Source organism: Ictidomys tridecemlineatus, chromosome 7 (assembly GCF_052094955.1).
Source record: "Ictidomys tridecemlineatus isolate mIctTri1 chromosome 7, mIctTri1.hap1, whole genome shotgun sequence".
NCBI classification, from domain to species: Eukaryota; Metazoa; Chordata; class Mammalia; order Rodentia; family Sciuridae; genus Ictidomys; species Ictidomys tridecemlineatus.
In genome coordinates, this window is record NC_135483.1 from 219,625 (window position 1) to 238,923 (window position 19,299).

General features: G+C 46.7%; 1 long non-coding RNA gene across 1 annotated transcript; it reads right to left on the reverse strand.

Annotated features, from left to right (window-relative positions):
- Positions 1-11,450: 11,450 nt before the first annotated feature.
- LOC144365358 (uncharacterized) lies at positions 11,451-19,299 on the reverse strand. The gene is made up of 2 exons (XR_013423671.1): positions 18,917-19,299; positions 11,451-18,752 (listed from the first exon to the last, which is right to left on the reverse strand). It is a non-coding gene; the product is annotated as an uncharacterized LOC144365358 (long non-coding RNA).

Sequence of the window (19,299 nt, forward strand, 5' to 3'; positions counted from 1 at the left end):
ATGGCTGAGGGAGGAGTGCCATGTGGCCACCTGCTGAAGTTAGGGGAGTCTAGAGACCTGTGCAAGAGACCCTCTGGAGTTGACAGGGGTGAAGGAGGCCACAGGCCAAAGCAGGCCCAGGGCATTTCTGACAGGGATGGGGCAGCCAAAGGCTTCTCCTGAAAAGTAGGTGTGGTGGATGGCCATCTCCTGGGACTCTACCTCAGCCAGCAGCTGCCATGTGTCCAGTACCTCAACTCCCGTGGCCTTTACTCCTCCCTCAGCTGAGCTGCAGCTTTGGTCTGCTTGGGTCTCCAGTTCCTTTGCTTCGAGGCTTCAGACACCTTGCCTGCTTTTCAGCCTGTAGCCACTGCTGGGTCCCTGCAGCCCTGCCTGCCTTAAATTAACAGGATATATTATATTCCTCAGCAAGCAGGTTCTTATGTGCAGGAGAAATGCAGACCCAAATGAGAAAAACACAGTTACCCTGGTAATCTCATCTGTTACACTTACACGAATGAGATCCCAGAACTCAGGCGATAACAATAAGCCCCTAATAACCATAAAATTTGTAAGAAGGGATTCCAATTAGAACCAGTCAGCATGGTCCAAAGTAACCTAGAGTTGTCATAGCAGTGGAGACTTGAAAGTCTGATGTCGTCCTGTTGTCAGTCAAAAGGTAGTCCTGGGCAGACTCTGGAAACTTCTCTGGAACCACCAATAAAATTAAAGGGCACAAGGGTGTGCCATCCTTCTGTCTGAAAGTACCCACTGTCTCCCTTCAGAGTATCCCCTTTTCCCTTTTCCTGTCCCTCGTAATAAACCCATGCCTGCCACTGTGATCTGCATGTCCTGGATCCGAGTGGCTTGGTGGTCCTGCTGTGGGGTTCTGAGGAGTATAGTACTGGCTTCAAGTCAGACTTGGGCAGGTGTATCTGGCTGGCAGCAGAGGCTTCCCCATCCACCTGCAGAGCAGCTGCTGCTTTTATCTACATCCTCAGGACAAAGGATGCATGGGGCCACATTGGGGCTGACACAGGGTGACAAGAACTGTGCTTATCACCTGGGACACTTGTCTGCCCTTTCTGTATACTAAGGACATGGGCCTGTCCAAGGTCTTCGGTGCCTAGATTTAACATATTGGGGTCTCATCCATCCTGTTTTCCTTTTTTAAACTTTTTAAAACTTATCTTTATTAGTTTATTTACTTTTTGAGATGATGTTGCCTGGGCTGGCCTTGGATCCTGGGCTCAACTTCTTGGTCCTCTTGCCTCAGCCCTTTTGAGTAACTGTGACTACAGGTGTCACTGTCACCTCCTTAGCCAGGAAAGAAAAGAACAAAGAAGGGGTCAGAGTCCCAGGGTCCCTTTTGACAGCCTACCCCCAATGACCTAAGAACCTCTTGCTAGACCCCACTTCCTTAAGGTTCCACCATCTCCCAATAATACTGTCGTAGGGACCAAACCTTTAACATAGGCCTTGGGCAACATTTGACATCCAGACTAGCAGAAGGGTACAGGAAGCAGAAGGAATTGTCCCCGTCCTGCAGGCACCTGGTGGGAGTAGGAAAGGGAGGTATCCAGGTCGGGGTACCAGGAGAGGGATTTCCCCTAAGAGCTCCCACTTCTTATGCATGAGTAAGGGGAAATGTCAACAGGAGCAGGTGGAGTGGTTTGAGGGACTGGGGGATGCAGGTGTTGGGAATAGCGTGAAGGTGTCTATTAAAATTTTCCTGAGGAGTTAAAGTAAACTATGTGAAACCCAGTGGGTTAATGAGCCCTGAATCTCCAAGACCACAGCCCCTTGTATATCCTTTTTTATTTTTTTGTAGAAAATAACTTTATTTGATTTATTTTTTTTTGAGAGAGAATTTTTTTAATATTTATATTTTAGTTTTCGGCAGACACAACATCTTTATTTGTACGTGGTGCTGAGGAACCCAGGGCTGCACGAATGCCAGGCGAGCACGCTACCGCTTGAGCCACATCCCCAGCCCGAATTATATACTTTTTATGTGGTGCTGAGGATTGAACCTAATGCCTCACACATGGGTGGCAAGCACTCTACCACTGAGCCACAATCCTAATCCCACGTATATCATTTCTTTTTTCTTTTTTTTTAAATATATTTTTTTTAAAGAGAGAGGAGAGAGAGAGAGAATTTTTAATATTTATTTTTTAGTTCTCGGCGGACACAACATCTTTGTTAGTATGTGGTGCTGAGGATCGAACCCGGGCCGCACGCATGCCTGCGAGCGCGCTACCGCTTGAGCCACATCCCCAGCCCCCACGTATATCATTTCAACCTATCATAAACTATGGCAAAACATCCTCCAGGATGCCACATGCATGAGAGAAGAACTGAAGGAGGACAGTTTTGTTTGGTTAAATGCATCCTTTCATAATGAAAGAATAACAGGATTTATGAAAACAAAATTTGTGGGGCTGGGGATGTGGCTCAAGCGGTAGTGCGCTCGCCTGGCATGCGTGCGGCCCGAGTTCGATCCTCAGCACCACATAACCACAAAGATGTTGTGTCCGCCGAGAACTAAAAAAATAAAATATTAAAAATTCTCTTTCTCTCTCTCTCTGTTTAGAAAATAAAATAAAAAATAAATAATAAAAATTCTCTTTCTTTAAAAAAATAAAAAAATAAAGGCATGTGTCCATCTACACCTAAAAAAATAAATATTTTTTAAAAAATTTGTGAACATCTAAGTTCACAAAATTATGTGGGGCACCCCTGAAAGAAGCCACTGTTCCTCCTCCAGGTTGGTTGTGGCTGTTAGGACATATTGTTGCTGAAACTCAGTCCTTGTCACCCAGCCAATCCAATAACAAGAACATAGTTTTGAGAAAAAGGAAAAAGAAAGTTTATTGTTCTGTTAGCAAAAGAGAAACATGGTGGACTCCTGTCCCACAGGCTGTGATTCTGCCATCAGCAGGAACAGGGAGCTTTTAAAGAGATGATTCAAAGGCTACATTTCATGTGCTCTCTGTTGGAGTTGTGATTCACTTGTTAAGTTGGGTGATACTCATTTCTGAGGTCCTCTGCTACCATCCCAAAGTCTGGATTACCTCATTCCTGTGGTGGATGTGCACACAGGGATAGATAAATCTGCCTGGGATGGGGAAGAAAGTTAATCCTGTTTCCCTGAAATTAGAGAGGGGGAGAGATTAGGGAGGAGCAAGGAGAGAGGAAGAAAAAGAAACATGTCCATTTTAAAAATAAGTCCCAGTGGTCTAGTGGCAAGGATTATATTCAAAGCATTAAGTGGACAACTTTTACAGTATCATGTGACCACAAGCTCCCCCGGATGGACCCCGGTCCACAGAACACTTCTGCCCTCCCAACTTGTTCCTCAATCCAAGGAGTCTTGAGGTAGGAGTTCAGGGGCATCTAGATTGGGGAGACAGGATACAAGAAAAATGCTGACTGAAATACAAGACCAGGAGATGAGTCATCAGTTCCTTGCTTAGGATAAGTTCCGATATTTTGACAACTCCTGCTACTGAAGGGTTAAAGCCTGTGGTAAGTCCCACCACAGGTTTGTATTCTCATTAGCTGAAAATAAAATAACCAATGGGAACAAATGAAGCAAGGTCTTTAGTAGGGAGAGGGGAAGGAGGTATAGCACTGCACATAAGACAACACTCCACCAGACGTAGGGCCTTGAGTGACTCTCTTCTACATATTGATACTTTCACTTTTATTTTCAGTAAATCTATGCTTCACCTGGGTCTTGCTCAATTCTTTGTTCAGGATGCCAAGAAGGTGGATCCCAACTAGACATCCCACCCATTATGAGTCTAAGACGACTAGAGGCATCTAAACATCCAGTTCAAAGGTAAAGGCTGATGGGAATGTCATCAGAGTTGACCAACATCAGTAGCAGATCACTGCTCCCTTCTGTGAGTCTCAGACCTCCTCCTGGGTCTGGTCACAGTTTAGAAGATATGAAAACAAAATCTTCTGCAGAGTGCTGTGTGGGATATGAAGCTCTTCAGCACACTCATTTATTTGATTCTTCTTCCCTCCCCTGCTCAGCATAATGGTTTCACTTTCCAGTTGAGTGGTTAAAGAATGTGTCCTGGGTTGAATCCAACTCTGCAACATAATAAAGGTGGAACCTTGTGAAATAATAGGAATTTTATGCTCCCTCACTTTAATATGGAGACAACAGTATTTTTTCCATAGGATATTTTAAGTATTAAATGAAAAAATACACATGAAACACATAGAAGTGTGTCTACACAAATCACCAGGATTTCTAGGTACAGTGATATATGCCAATAATCCCAGCTACTCAGGAGGCTGAGGACAGAATTGCAAGTTCAAGGACTGTGACGCCACTGTCTCAAAAAGAAAATAAAAAGGGACTAGAGAGGTGGCTCAGTCGGTTCAGCATCCATGTTGCAATTCCCAGTACAAAAGAATCAATAACAGACCAGTGACTGGGAGGCAGCTTCACAGAGGAAGTCACAGCAGGATGAGTTGTCACAATGATCAACAATAGATGCATAGATACCTTAGCGACCAGAGGCAGCAGCAGGAACACTTCCTCAGAATCTATTGTTGATCTGTGACAACTCATCCTGCTGTGCTTCCTGTGAAGCTGCCTCCAGTACTGGTTGTTTTGATTTTTTGTACTGGGAATTGAACATGGATGCTGAACCGCTGAGCCACATCCCTAGCCCTTTTTATTTTTTTTGAGACAGGGCGTCCCTTAGTTGCTGAGCCCAGCTTTTAACTTGCAATTCTCTGCCTCAGCCTCCTGAGTCTCTAGGATTACAGGCCTGAACCTTGAGGTTCAATCCGCATATTAGAAATACTGAGGCGTCAAAGTGCTGCCCCCAACCCACCCGTGCAAGCAGTTAAACTTAACGTTGCTCGTGTGAATTTCCAGGGACACCAAAAAACACAGACACACACTTTACCTTCAAACAAGCTTCAGGACGGCTTCTTCATTCTCCGCCTCAGGTTCCCCAAATGGGAGAGCAAGAGAAAGTCATGAGAGGTTGAAGAGAGAGAGAGTTTGGAAGTGGGCTTTTATTGGGGGGACCCTTATTCTTAGAAAGTTCCATTCAAGAAAGATCAGAAGGGGCAGGGTTACAAAGGACAGGTGAGTGTAATTTAACCCAAGGGGCCATGGGACAACACGCCTACTTCTGAAGATGTGCCTTCAAACTTCCTGGACTGGGACAATGTCCAGGTCACTGAGAGATGTAGTGAAGGTCAAAGCCTTTCCACTCCAGGATGGAAGGCATGAATCACTCAGAGTGGCTCCCCACACCAAAAGAAATCAAACACGTAAGTGGGTGGACAAAGAATCTGTACTTTTGCCAGAAGGGCGGGCTTCTGAACCTGGATAGCAAGCACACTTAGAAGGGCAGTCTGCCTGTTTCTATCCCTAACAGCTCTCCCCCTTGCTTAAATAGAAGGAGCTCCAGGTTACAATCTACATGATTAGCTAATTTTAAAATTGAGGCAAGCAGAGGGAAGTTTTTTTTTTTAATTATAGGTGGATACAATATGTTTATTTTTATGCAGAGTTGAGGATCAAACCCAGTGCCTTCACACATGGTAGGTGAGCGATCTACCTCTAAGCCACAACCCCAGCCCAAAGGGAAGTGTTATAGTTAAAAATAGCTACAATTGGATCTTTACATCCCAATTAAAGCTAAATAACTATATCCTGAAAATGGATTATCACACTTTCTTTTTTTTTTTAATATTTATTTTTTAGTTCTCGGTGGACACAACATCTTTGTTGGTATGTGGTGCTGAGGATCGAACCCGGGCCACACGCATGCCAGGCGAGCGCACTACCGCTTGAGCCACATCCCCAGCCCCCTGGATTATCACACTTTCTATTTCTCACACCCAGCACACATACACACACAATTCTTCAAGGCTATGTAATTAAGACTGTAAGACGCCGCACAGCACTACGAATGGAAGACACCACACGACACAAATCACTGGAGAGGTTCCGATTATTACAAAAGGCTGTGGGTTTATATAGATCTAAGGAGAGGTGGTAAGGCTTAGGTAAATGACAGGTCGCCGGTTTATTGGTAAGTTCTTCCAGATGTCAGTTCTGGAGCCCAAGAAGTTAGTTCTTATTGGGGCTAAGGTTTCCCGTTGGCGGGGTTTGAATATTGGCGCCAGCAGGAAAAGGGAGAGGCAGGAAGAGAAGCCCCTCAGGCGCCATGTTGGGGTTTTTGGGGTGTGGCTGCCAGTTATATGTTTTCCCAACAAAGACACACCAGGAGACCAGAAGTTAAATCAAAAGTCCTCTGAGGTTATATGGTCAACAGAGATGAAAAAAAAAAAAAAACCGAGAGGACAAGGTTAGTAAAATCAAACCCACTGAGGGCAGTAATATGCCCTGTTATGAAAAATGATATCAGGCATTTTCCCAAACAGTAAGGAGCAGCTCCAGATAGTGGAGGGCAACCACACACACAGAAGAGTCACTGTTACTGTTACTTATGAGCACTCTAAAGTGCACACCCCTAAGTGGAGACTGAGGATAGTAAGCAGTCATGTGGGGCATGAAGAAGCTGATGAAGAGCTCAGGTACAACTGAACCATCTCCATATGTGGTAACATCAGGAGACTGGACTCTGCTGACCCCAGGGATGATGTAAAAGCTGAGCACCTCTGTTCATTCTTAGGTAGCCCTGCCTCCTCTAGCTCAGCAGAACCCCTGTCACCACCAGCAATATAGAGTCTTGTTCCCACCACGCTGGTAACAATCCCTAGAATTATTTGATAGAATGCTGTCTCGTTTCTCATGACTAAAACACTCAGGGTCACTCCAGATGAACTGGGCTGCATGAAATAATCACACAAGAGAGAGAGATACCTTTTTCTTTGGGTTCTGTTGTTATGCTCGAATTCAGGACCCCCAAAGACCACCAGAGACCCAAGACCAATGTAAGCAGCAAAGAGGTGTTTATTGCGAGCTAGCTCCATCCTCAGCACGCACACACAGCAACTGGTGACGCTGAGAGGCCCCGAGCCCAGGGTTTGCAGCAGTTTTATACATTCTTTGGAGAAGGCAGGGACCTCACATACATCATAGCAAATATCACACACCGCGGGAAAATCAAATAACAACTCTAAAACATGATTAGCACATTCACTGGCGGGAACAAGTTGGGGAGGGGTGATTGGTCAGTACAAGAGGGGGATTCGTTTGAACTGATTGGTTTAAGCCAAGAGAGTGTAGGTGCTGAACTACATGGTTTCCCAACACGTTATCAACCACCATAAACTACTGGGGGGTCATCTGGCACCCCAGGTATTTCCCTGTCTCATGCTGATTGGTGGCTGCTAGGGGGCTGCTATGGGTCCCCACCTAGCCTGACTGAGTCAGGGACCCCTGGCGCAGCAGCAGCAGATCTCTCCTGTTATTTGTAGATAAACAACTTGGCAGGGTGGGAATGTGCTTAGGAGTGCTCTGTGGGTCTTTCCAAGGACTAAGGCATGTCCCTTCCTTGGACAGGCTTTTTTTTTTTTTTTTTTTTTTTTTGAAAGAGAGAGTGAGAGAGTGGAGAGAGAGAATTTTTAATATTTATTTTTTAGTTCTCGGCGGACACCGCTTGAGCCACATCCCCAGGCCCCCTTGGACAGGCTTTGCTCTGAGATAGAGGCTGGTTTTTCACTGTGACAGCTCCTCTGACCTTAAGGGTTTCCAGAAAGAGAGAGAAAGCATGCACATGCTGAACCCTTTTATGAAGGAGAAGCCATTCAAATGAGGCAAGGGGTCAGGTTTCAGGGGTATTAGGATGGCCTTAGGCCTGAGCCTAAGCAACTCTACTTTTTAAAAAACTTCATTTTAAAAAACCTGCAGTTTCACCAGGCACATCCACAGATCCTTCCAGTGTGGCCTCAAACAAGTTATTTCCCCTCACCCTGATAAAAGAAAGTGAAGCCCCTGGCAGGCTGATAAGAGGGAAAGGCCAGAAGATGGGGTGGGGGAGACACCAGACCAAATGTTTCTGACCCCAGGATAAATGATGTCACTGAGAAATCCAGTGGTAGCTGATAAGGATTGAAAGAGGGGTCAAAAGCCCCAAAATTTAGTAAAAATAGTAGAGCTAATGAACAGGGATTCAGCCACCAGAAACAAGGATGCACTGGAGCTGGAGAGCCTGGTGAGGACCTGACATCCCATCACTTGTCATCCTTCCTGAGCCTCTGCGTGATCGTCACCACTCTCAAACTCTACCACCTCATCTGGACCTTGGTGAGAGCCGCAACTTCTCCCTAAGACCCCTTCCTCCATGGGCTGTCCACTCTACACCAGGAAAAGCCTGCTTGGTTGTCTGAGTGAGTGGGCATCTGCTGGACATAAAGCCTAAGACTTAGGACTTTTGAACTTAGCCTGCAGAGAGGATGTCTGTCACCAGCCTGTCATGATTAGGTGTGTTTGCAGTGCTTAGACTGAATCTAGAATTGTTTGCTGTGAAGTGATTATGTCTGTTGCAGTGCCCAGCATCAAGGATTGTCGTTTTCTTGGTTAAGAACCTACAGAGTGAAACTGTATGGAGTGATCTGAGTGAATAAAGCATTGAAAGGGGCAGAAGCACATGGACATTCTTTATTTCTCCCCTCGAATGCATATGTCGTAATTTTGCCCCCTCGAGACAAGGGGGTTGAATCTAACTTCCTAATGTCTGCTGTCAGCAGACTGACATCTAGGAAGGCCAAGAGAAGGGGACACACAAAGGGCATTCCATGGAACATTCTACCCCAAATAGGGCAGAGGAGTAGGATTACAAAATAATGGGTGAGTATGTCTCAACCTCAGGGGTATGCCACTCAGAAGACTGGCATTGCTATCTGAGTTGGGGTAGGGGGGGACTGGGTCACGAGTTATGGCACTACCATGCCAGACTACAGTGATCTTTGAGATCCCCATGGTGCATCAGGACTGGAAGGCATGCTAACTCAATGTGGCTCCCCACAGGATGCTATTTAATTTCCAAAAATACCACATTTATATAAACCAACCATTTCTAAATTTCTTGTTTTTTTTTAAAGAGAGAGGAGGGAGAGAGAGGGAGAGAGAGAGAGAATTTTTAATATTTATTTTTTAGTTTTTGGCGGACACAACATCTTCATTTGTATGTGGTGCTGAGGATCGAACCCGGGCTGCACGCATGCCAGGTGAGCGCGCTACCGCTTGAGCCACATCCCCAGCCCTAAATTTCTTGTTTTCATCAGGCTAATGTTTTGGGTGAAATTTCAACTACTTTTAATGTACTCTTTGTCTTTAAAAAGGTGTGGTTCATGGCTCCAGGTGTAGTCCAATGATAAAGGCTATTGATCAGCATGACTTCAAGTCCAGGGTTCCAGTGCGGGGTAAGCAAAGTGTAGTCCCTGCATTTTGTTTTTGGGGTGTAAATCAGTAAATATCTGCACACACACTATGTGGTTCAAATCTGGTTTAGCTTGATTTTTGCCTGCTTGATCTGTCTCTGAGAAGAGTGTTAACATTTCCAGCAATAAATACAAGCCTGTAATCCCTGTGGCTGGGGAGGTCCAGGCAGAAGGATCCCAAGTTCAAGACCAGTCTCAGCAACTTAGCAGGACTCTGTCTCAAAATTTAAAAAAATATAAAAGTGCTGGGGATATAGCTCAGTGGTTAAACACCCTGGGTTCAATCCCTGGTACCAAAATAAATTTCTGGCCATAACTTTTAGATAATAGTCATCTCTGCTCTTCTATCAGTTGTTACTTTCAGTATTTAGAGGCTGTATTGTTAGGTGAGTGTTTCTTGCTGGACAATTTCTTTTACTAGTTTATAAATTTTTCGCTTAACCCTTCATATTCTAACCTGCCTGTCTACCTGGGCTGATTCTGATGCTGCCACACCATCTTTGCTCTGGCCCAAGTTACCTTGGGTGCCAATGACTGACTCCTGGTTTCTTACCAATCCCTACTCGTACCTTTTGTGGTAAAGAATCATGATTAGCATGCAGCAATTTACTCCCAGGACACAGTGCATTTCCCAGCCTATCTTAAACTTGCTCTTGACTACTAAAATGGCTAAGCTTGCTTTCCAGGTGTGCCTAATGTGGGAAGCCATTCTGACACGTGATTGGGTGGCTCCCGTTAAGGGCCTGAGGCGCTCTGGCTGTGTCGGAGCTTTCCCGGCCCTTTCCTGATGAGAGAGCCCATCCATGTGGGGGTGTGCCTGACCACTGACCCTGGGGGCCCAATCACTGACCCTGGCCTTGGAGTGCAGTCCCCCCTCAACCTTCATTGGATGGAATTCTCCCCTGAATCTCTTGTTCCCCAATAAAAAGCTACTCCCAGGTGTGTTCATTCTCTCTCTCTCTCCTGATAGCCCTGAGTAATCCTTGCTGCCCTGCTGGGCGGCTAGAGGAGCCAACCAGAGAGGGGAGCCATCTCGGACCTGGCAATAGAAATAAGGTAACTGAGTCTGTGTGTTTTATTTCGATCTCTTCTAGCTAACTTTATGCCTAGAACCTCATTAATGAAACCATTGTGCTGGCCGCATGGTGGAGCCTAACACCTAAACAAACACACACACACACACACACACACACACTTAATAACACCCGAGTGGGGCCTTGACACATGCCGCCCACCTGTGAGGATGGCCTTAGGCCTGAGCCTAAGCAACTCCATTTTAAAAACTCCAGTTTCAAACCTGCACTCTCACCAGTGTGGCCCCCAGGCACAAACAAGTCACTTCTCCCCACCCTGATAAACTCAGAGTGAAGCCTCTGGCAGGCTGTGCTCATCTGATAAGAGGGAAAGAGAAAAGATCAGGGTGGGGACCACCAGACGGATGTTTTAACCCCAATGATGTCAATGATGGGGTTAGTGATGTCACTGAGAGATCTGGTGGCAGAATTGAAAGGGAGTATAAACTTGGTATAAGTAATAGAGCAAATGAACAGATATTCAGCCAACCGATACTGATGCCCTCACTGAGAGCCTGATGAGGACCTGGACTGACCTTCCAACACGTTTCATCATTGCTGATCCTCTGCATTTTCCTTACCAGTCTCAGGTTAATCTACAGCCACATCTTGACCCTGGTGAGAGCCACAACTTCTCCTAGGCCCCTCTCCTCAGCCAGCCATCAGCTCCACCCCAGGAGAAGCCTGCCTTGGGCCAGACCTGATCACTGCGGTCTGAGTGAGTGTGCATCTGCTGGACTTAAAGCCTAAGGCTGGAGACTTTTGACTGACACTTGAATTTAGCCTGCAGAGGGAATGTCTGTCATTAGCCTGTCATGATTAGGTGTGTTTGCAGTGCTTAGAATTAATCTAGAATTGTTTCCTGTGAATTAATCAATCTAGAATTGTTTGTTGTGAATTGTCTATTGCAGTGCCCAGCATTAAGGATTGTCATTTTCTTGATTAAGAACCTATATCGTGAAATTGTATTGAGTGATTTGAGTGAATAAAACATTGAAAGGGGCAGAAGCACACATTCTTTATTTTTCCCCTCAACTGCATAAGTCGCACCTTTGCCCATCGCAACAGCGCCCCAATTCCCGCAGACCACCAAGAGGACCCTGAGGGCCCTAAGGACCCCCACCTCTCACAATCACAGCCTGGTGTCCTCACAGTGTCTTCTCACAGTGCCTCCTGCCCCCAGAGGCCCCTCAGTAGCTCTCCCATCCTCAGCTGCTATCCCAATAGCTCAGTGGAGAGCCCTAGGCCCTGAAGGCTGGAGGCTGCTGCCGGCAGGCAGGTCCTTGGAACTGGGTGGGGTGGGGGTGCCTAAGCCGTGCTCTCTCTTCCTTGCTCCTTCCGACTTGTCGCTGGCGCTGGCCCTGAATCTTTGAAATAGAGATTCTGTCTTCAAATTAATAAGTTTCAGTAAGGCATGATGGCACATGTCAGATCCAGCGAGGCAGGCAGTCCCCAAAGGAGGCAGATTTAAAAGGGCCGCTGAACAGGCTTCATTGAGATATCACTCCCAGGCAGAACTCGATCAGACCCACAGAAGGGACAGAAGAAGGGTCTGAGGAGAAACCGCAAGGAAGCTCGACCGGACTGGACTTTTATGGGGCTTACAGCAGGAAGGGAAGGGCTTGGGAGAGGAAAAGGTGTTTTTAGGGTCCCTTGCCCCCTTGGAGTTGGTCAGGGGGTCCTGCTGATTGACAGGCATTTCCACCGGCATCTGATTGATGTTCTTTTCCCAAGCGGGCTGCTTTGTTCTAAGTTGCCACTAAGTCGCCATCACCAACCTAACAGCACACATCTATAATCCCAGAGACTCAGGAGCTCAGACAGGAGAATCACAAGTTTGAGAAGAGTCTCAGCAATTTAGTGAGACCTTGTGTCAAAAAGGGTCAGGAAGCAGGTTGTAGTGGCTCATGTCTATAATCCCAGTAACTTTGGAGGCTGAGGTAGGAGGATTGAAGCAACTTAAAGAGACCCTAAGAAACATAGATACTCAAATGAAAGAAAGCAAGCAGGCAGGCTGGGGATATGGTTCAGTGGTTACACACCCCTGGGTTCAATCACCAGTGCAAAGAAAAAAAAAGTTTCTTTTGTAAGTGGAGGTTAGCTCTGCCTCACATATTCTGTTAATTTTTTCAGATTCGAAGATGAAGGCTGGAATCTTCTCTGAGGAGGGACTTCTTCAAGCAGGCAGGACTGACCAGTGGGATTTGGAGCTGCCTCCCCGATCTGAGTCGCAGGCCTGAGGATGGGTCGGATACATCCATCCTGCATTGAGCCTCCCCAGGGTCCCTGCAGGAAGTGCATGTTGGCAGGCCTTCCAGGAGCCCTGCCAGGATGCAGGGAGGCTAAGGTGTGCCTGCGGCCAGGTGTTCAGATACAACTTGCTGCTGGGGGGTGGGGGAGGCTGTACCAGTGCAGGGAGCGCAGTGTAGCCAGGCCTTCAGGCAGAGCTCCATCCTGCTGCGTCACCAGCAGACCCACATGGAGAAGCTTTTCCAGTGCAGCGAGTGCAGGAAGTCCTTCTGCAGAGTGCGCAGCTGGAGGCCCACTGCCGTGTGCGCGAGAGGGACCAGTCCTTCCAGTGTGGTAGCACCAGAAGTTGCACACTGGGAGAAGGCCTTCGAGTGTGGCAAGGCCTTCTGCCACCGCTTCACCCTCAGTGAGCACCGCCACATCCATAGGGGCGAGTGGCCCTATGAGTGCCCAAGCTGTGGCCAGTGCTTTGTGAAAGAAAAGTGATCACAACACTCAGAGCGACCAAGAGATCTTTATTGCAGCAGTGCAACAGAGAAGAGAGAGAGAGAGAGAGAGAGAGAGAGAGAGAGAGAGAGAGAGAGAGGCGAGCATGCGTGCAAAGGAGACAGAGAGCAAGAGAGAAGAGAGGGTCCCGGCAGGAGGGAGTTTTTATAGCCCAAATAATGGGGTCTCTGGGTCTGCAATCTGCCTTGTTGGCACACAAGGGGGTTAAGTGCTGGGCCTTGAGCAGGGGGTTGAGTGTTCAGCCTTGGGGGGCGGAGCGCTCAGCCTTGAGCGGGGGCTGGGGCGTTTGGGCTTGAATCAAACAGGTGATAAAGAACTAGACAGAGGGTTTGAGTGGCCAGGTCATCCTGCAGCTAACTTTGTTTGGCATGCCCTGCAGACAACTTACTCAGCCTGATAGGTTGAGTTTTTTCCGCTGTTCATTTAAGATTGGCCAAGATGTGACCCTGCTTCAAGGGGTAGGGTCTGCTAGTTCCCCAGGCCAGCCTCAGGAATGCCAAGCTGATGTGGCAGCAGAAGGACCTGGCTGGGGAGAAGCCTGCCCACAAGCCCCCTAAAGTCTCAGGGAAGAAGTCCCTGAGGGTCAACTGGCATATGAAATCCTAGGGAGCCCTCCTCACCAGCCCACTCATCCCAGGAACCCCAGGAACTCTGATAGGCTGTCTGGCTTATAAAAACCACCTGGAACCAAGCTGAAGGCTTGAGAACCCATATTTATAAATTAACATGGTTTTTCTTTTATTTATTTATTTATTTTTAGTTGATAGTCCTTTATTTATTTTACAAATCAAACCCAGTGATGCTAGGCAAGTGCGCTACCACTGAGCCACAGCTCTTAACATGGTTTTTCCAAACACAATGTTATCGTAGAACATTTGGAAAATGTCAAAATTTACATTAAAAAAAAAAGTATGGTGGCACAACCTGTAATCCCTCCAACTGGGGAGGCTGAGCCAGGAGGATCAAAAGTTAAAGGACAGCTTCAGTAATTTAGCAAGACCCTTTCTCAAAATAAAAATAAAAAGGACTGGGGATGTGACTCAGTGATCTAGTGCCTCCAGGTTCAATCCCCAGTACTAAAATAAATAAATGAATAAATACATGAAACTTTCCTTTATCCCACTGTTTTAGTTAGCTTTTTCGCTGCTCTAACTAAAGGATCTGACCAGAACCACTACAGAGGAGGAAAATTTATTTGAGAGCTCATGGTTTTGGAGGTCTTAGCCCATTGAAGGCCAGCTCCAATTCTCAGGGCTCAAGGTGAGGTTGAACATCATAGCAAGAGAGTGTGGCAGAGGGAAGCAGCTCACATCATGGTGACCAGGAAGCAGAGACTCCACTCTCCAGATACAAATATGTACACTAAAGCCATGTCCCCATTCCCGCCTCCTCCATCCATACCCAATGACTTCAGTTAATCACTGATTAGGCTTATAACCCAATCATTTCTCCCTGCAAACCTTCTTGCATTGTCTCACATGTGAGCTTTCAGGGGACAGCTCACATCCAAATGAAAACACCCAGCCTCCAGAGACAGCAACTATTGATGTTTTGGTGTGTTTTCAGGGTCTTTCTAATGCTAGTGTGTACAGACACTTATTTGAAGAATTGGGGTTACATTCTTCTTAGAATTTTTATCTACTCATTGGGTAACAATCCCTGTGTACCTTTGCTCTTTAGTGTGAAACATGATTTATTTAACAGCTGTCTTATTTTTAGACATCTTTTCCATGTTTCATGATAATAGTTGACTTCACATGGCACAAGTCTGCAGTTTCCTAGGGGTTCAATCTGACTTTATCAATAGTGATGGGGACAGGGAGGCACTTTTAAAATTATTTTCAGGGTTGGGGATGTGGCTCAAGCGGTAGTGTGCTTGCCTGGCATGCGTGCGGACCGGATTCGATCCTCAGCATCCCATACAAACAAAGATGTTGTGTCCACAGAAAAGTAAAAAAAAAATAAATATTAAAAAATTTTCTCTCTCTCATTAAAAAAAAAATAAAATTATTTTCATTAGGGGCTGGGGATGTGGCTCAAGCGGTAGCGCGCTCGCCTGGCATGCGTGCAGCCCGGGTTCAATCCTCAGCACCACATACAAAGATGTTGTGTCCGCCAAAAACTAAAAAATAAATATTAAAAAAACTATTTTCAGGGGCTGGGGATGTGGCTCAAGCGGTAGCGCGCTCGCCTAGCATGCGTGCGGCCCGGGTTCGATCCTCAGCAGCACCACATACCAACAAAGATGTTGTGTCCGCCGAGAACTAAGAAAAATAAATAAATAAATAAATGTTAAAACTCTCTCTCTCTGTCCCCCTCTCTCACTCTCTCTTTAAAAAAAAAAAAAAAAAAAAAAGAAAAAAAAAAAACTATTTTCATTAATCATGAAAAATGTCACTATTTGGATTTTTTTTTTTTTTTTTGTAGCAGGGATTTAACTCAGGGGCACTCAACCACTGAGCCACATCCCCAGCCCTATTTTGTATTAGAGACAGGGTTTCACTGAATTGCTTAGTGCCTTGTTCTTGCTGAGGCTGGTTTGAACTTGCAATCCACCTGCTTCAGCCTCTGGAGCTGCTGGGATTTCAGGCATGTGCTACCACACCCGGCTTCAAAAAGAAAAACTACATTTCACTTAAAAAAAAAAAAAATTAGTTGCCAATGGACCTTTATTTTATTTATTGATATGTGGTTCTGAGGATTGAACCCGGTGCCTCACACATGCTAGGCAAGTGCTCTGCCACTGAGCCACCACCCCAGCCCTCACTTTTTTTAATACTATTTTTTAGTTGTACTTGGACACAATCCCTTTATTTTATTTATTTATTTTTATGTGGTACTGAGGATCAAACCCAGTGCCTCGAATGTGCTAGGCAAGCAAGGGCTCTACCACTGAGCCACAATCCCAGCCCTACATTTCATTTTTTTCCATATTTCTATTGGTGCATTACAGTCTCATATAATGGGATTTGTTGATACATATTTGTGAATGCACACAATATAACAATATAATTTGTCCAGTGTCATTTTCCATTATTTTCCCTTTCCCTCTCTCCTCCCTCCCCCAAATACTTTTTGTTCCAAGGAAATGGAAATTAGAGACAATAGAAAATATTAAAGTATGTGCAGGCTGGGGATGTGGCTCAAGCAGTGGCGTGCACCCCTGGCATGCGTTCGGCCCGGGTTCGATCCTCAGCACCACATACAAACAAAGATGTTGTGTCCGCCGAGAACTAAAAATGTAAATTAAAAAAAAAATAAAGTATGTGCATTTGCTGAGTGTATGTGTGAGCCACACTGCAACATAAGACACTTTTTTTTTTTAAACTGTAGGTCTTGGTAAACAAGTCAGTTGAGTCTGTTACAATGGTTTTGCTCCCACCATGCAAGGTGGAATATATGAACATTACTCTATGGATGCCTGTGCATAGAAAATGTTTTTTCTAACAAGATACCTAGGTATCATCTGTCCTTCAACCAGATACCAGGGGTAAATTTCTGCCCTGGGCCATATTCTGCCATCTCCTTTCTGCCCTGACCACTCCTGATCCTTCCCAGTTGGCCCTGTGTGGCATGCCCTGCTTCTTGTTTCTAGGGACTTGTGTCCATAAACCAAATTCTTTCATTACATCCATTTCTGTGTGTCTTACCACACCTGATTAAAAAAAAGCCCTAGTACATTTTAATCACTGTGAGACTTGCGTGTGTCCAGGAGAGTAGAGTGTAGAGTGACCCAACAGTCCTTGCCTGTTTAAAGTTGCATGGCTCTGGCTTGTCTGTCAGGACACCAATGTGCTCCTGGAGATACAGCATCTCTTTGAAAATAGCTTTTTAGTCGGGATGATTCTGGAAACATTTACAGCTTGGAACCCTGATGAAACAAAGGCTGGGGGCTGGGAATGTGGCTCAAGCGGTAGCACACGCGCCTGGTATGCGTGCGGCCCGGGTTCAATCCTCGGCACCACATACAAACAAAGATGTTGTATCCCCTGAAAACTAAAAAAATAAATAAATAAATAAATAAATAAATAAATAAATAAAGTTGAAGTGAGGGGAAAAAACAAAACAAAACTTAAAAAAAAAAAAAAAGAAACAAAGGCTGGAGACACCTCAAGGGCAATATAGGGGGACTCCCACAAGGGAGTGCCCTAAACCATCCCAAGTTGAGATTTCAAGTTAAGAAGTACCAATTCAGGGCTGGGGATGTGGCTCAAGCGGTAGCACGCTTGCCTGGCATGCATGCAACCCAGGTTCGATCCTCAGCACCACATACAAACAAAGCCGTTGTGTCTGCTGAAAACTAAAAAATAAATATTAAAATTAAAAAAAAAAAAGAAGTACTAATTCCTCAGCACTTACTAGGGGAACTTATAGGGCCCAGCTTCCTGGAGACCAGATAGGTTCTACCAAAGTTTGTCTGCAAGGAGGGGGTCTGGCTATGGAGTTTATTTTTTATTATTTTTTTTAAACTTTTTTTTTTTTTTTAAAGAGAGAGTGAGAGAGTAGAGAGAGAGAGAATGAGAATTTTAATATTTATTTTTTAGTTTTCGGCGGACACAACATCTTTGTTGGTATGTGGTGCTGAGGATCGAACCCGGGCCGCATGCACGCCAGGCGAGCGCGCTACTGCTTGAGCCACATCCCCAGCCCTGGCTATGGAGTTTAGAAGAGGGCTTCAGGGATTTAGTTCAGTTCTGGGGCTAGTTCCTACCTGTTTAGGAACAGAAGTTATCTCCCAGTATATTTGAGGAACAACTTAAGCAGCTTTATGGGTGCCTAGGAACATCCAAGGTCCTGACTTGGGTTCAGACCTACAGGGAAAACAGCTGGCCAAATCCTAAGTCAAGGCACTCTGTGTCACTCAGGAAACAAAAAGAACTCAGGGAGAACCAAGGGCCCTAAAACCCCAAGCCCAGATGGATCCGAGGGAAAGTGATATGGGCTGGCCCAAAGAACACTGTAACCCTGCAAGGGTCTCTGACAGCTCAGTAGCACCAAGGCTCAGCAAAAAGGGGTGTGGAGGCCCTGGAGCGTCCTGCAGTGGATACAGAGGTAAGAGGCAGCCCCCTTCCCTACCTCCAAATAGAACCTTCAGGGCCTCAGTGCCCTATCACCTGAACACTGGGCTGGTGCCCACCCTGTGGACATCCTAAGTCAGGCTCTCTATAGAACCATGTGTCAGCTCCCCCTTGCACTCCTTGTGTTATCCTGGGTGTGCCCTGCTTGCAGGAGCAGACCAGGTTGGAGTACAGGGTTGCCAGGCCCCATCAGTTCAGGACCCTGAAGTATGAAACTTGCTGTCATGCAGGCCAGAGACGCCAGTGTGCCTGGTTGGATCTAAGGTTCTGTGAAGACATCAGGGCACTGGGGCAGTGCTTCCCTGTCTGGCATGAGAGCTGCTGGAGGCTCAAGGCAGGAGTACACTGCTTTCCTGGGGCTTGGAGAGGAACTAGAACATTCTCTTACCGGGACTCCCTGCAGGGGGCTGAGTCCAGAGGGATCTGGATTTGGATCGGGCACTGGTCGGTGTGAGGCGAGTTTGATGGGAGCCTGGAATGGGGAGGCACGCAGGTTCAGCCAGACGGTGCCTCAAACTCCCTGAGTATCCTAAGAAAGCCAGGGAGACCCCGCTCGGCAAGAGGACGCCCTGGCCTGAGCTGGCGGCTCGGTCCGAGAGGGCAAGGGGGACGCCGCCTTCCTTTTGGGGGGCTTACCACGTGTTCCAGCGCTCCCTGACGCTGTGGCGGCATTCAACAAGAAACAGGCTCCTGTTGCCCCCAACCGGTCTTGCCCACTGCCCGGGAGCTGGCGCCCACCCTGAACCGAGACGTCTGCGCGGCGCCGGCGTGCCGACCGGGGTTTTCTGCTAATGAAAAGCTGACCAACTGCGCCCCGACAGGGCCAGCGTGGGGAACCAGCGCCCGAGACTGACCACAGGAGGTGAGCCCGGTCGAGGCGACTCCTCGCCCGGGGTGCGTTCAGCTTGCGAGAAGTTGGGGCCGGAGCCCCGGAGCCCACGACCCACGGCGCGCGGAGATGCCCGGCCCCGCCCAGATTCGTCGCGCGCGCGGAGTCCAGCCACGCCCTCCTCGGACCC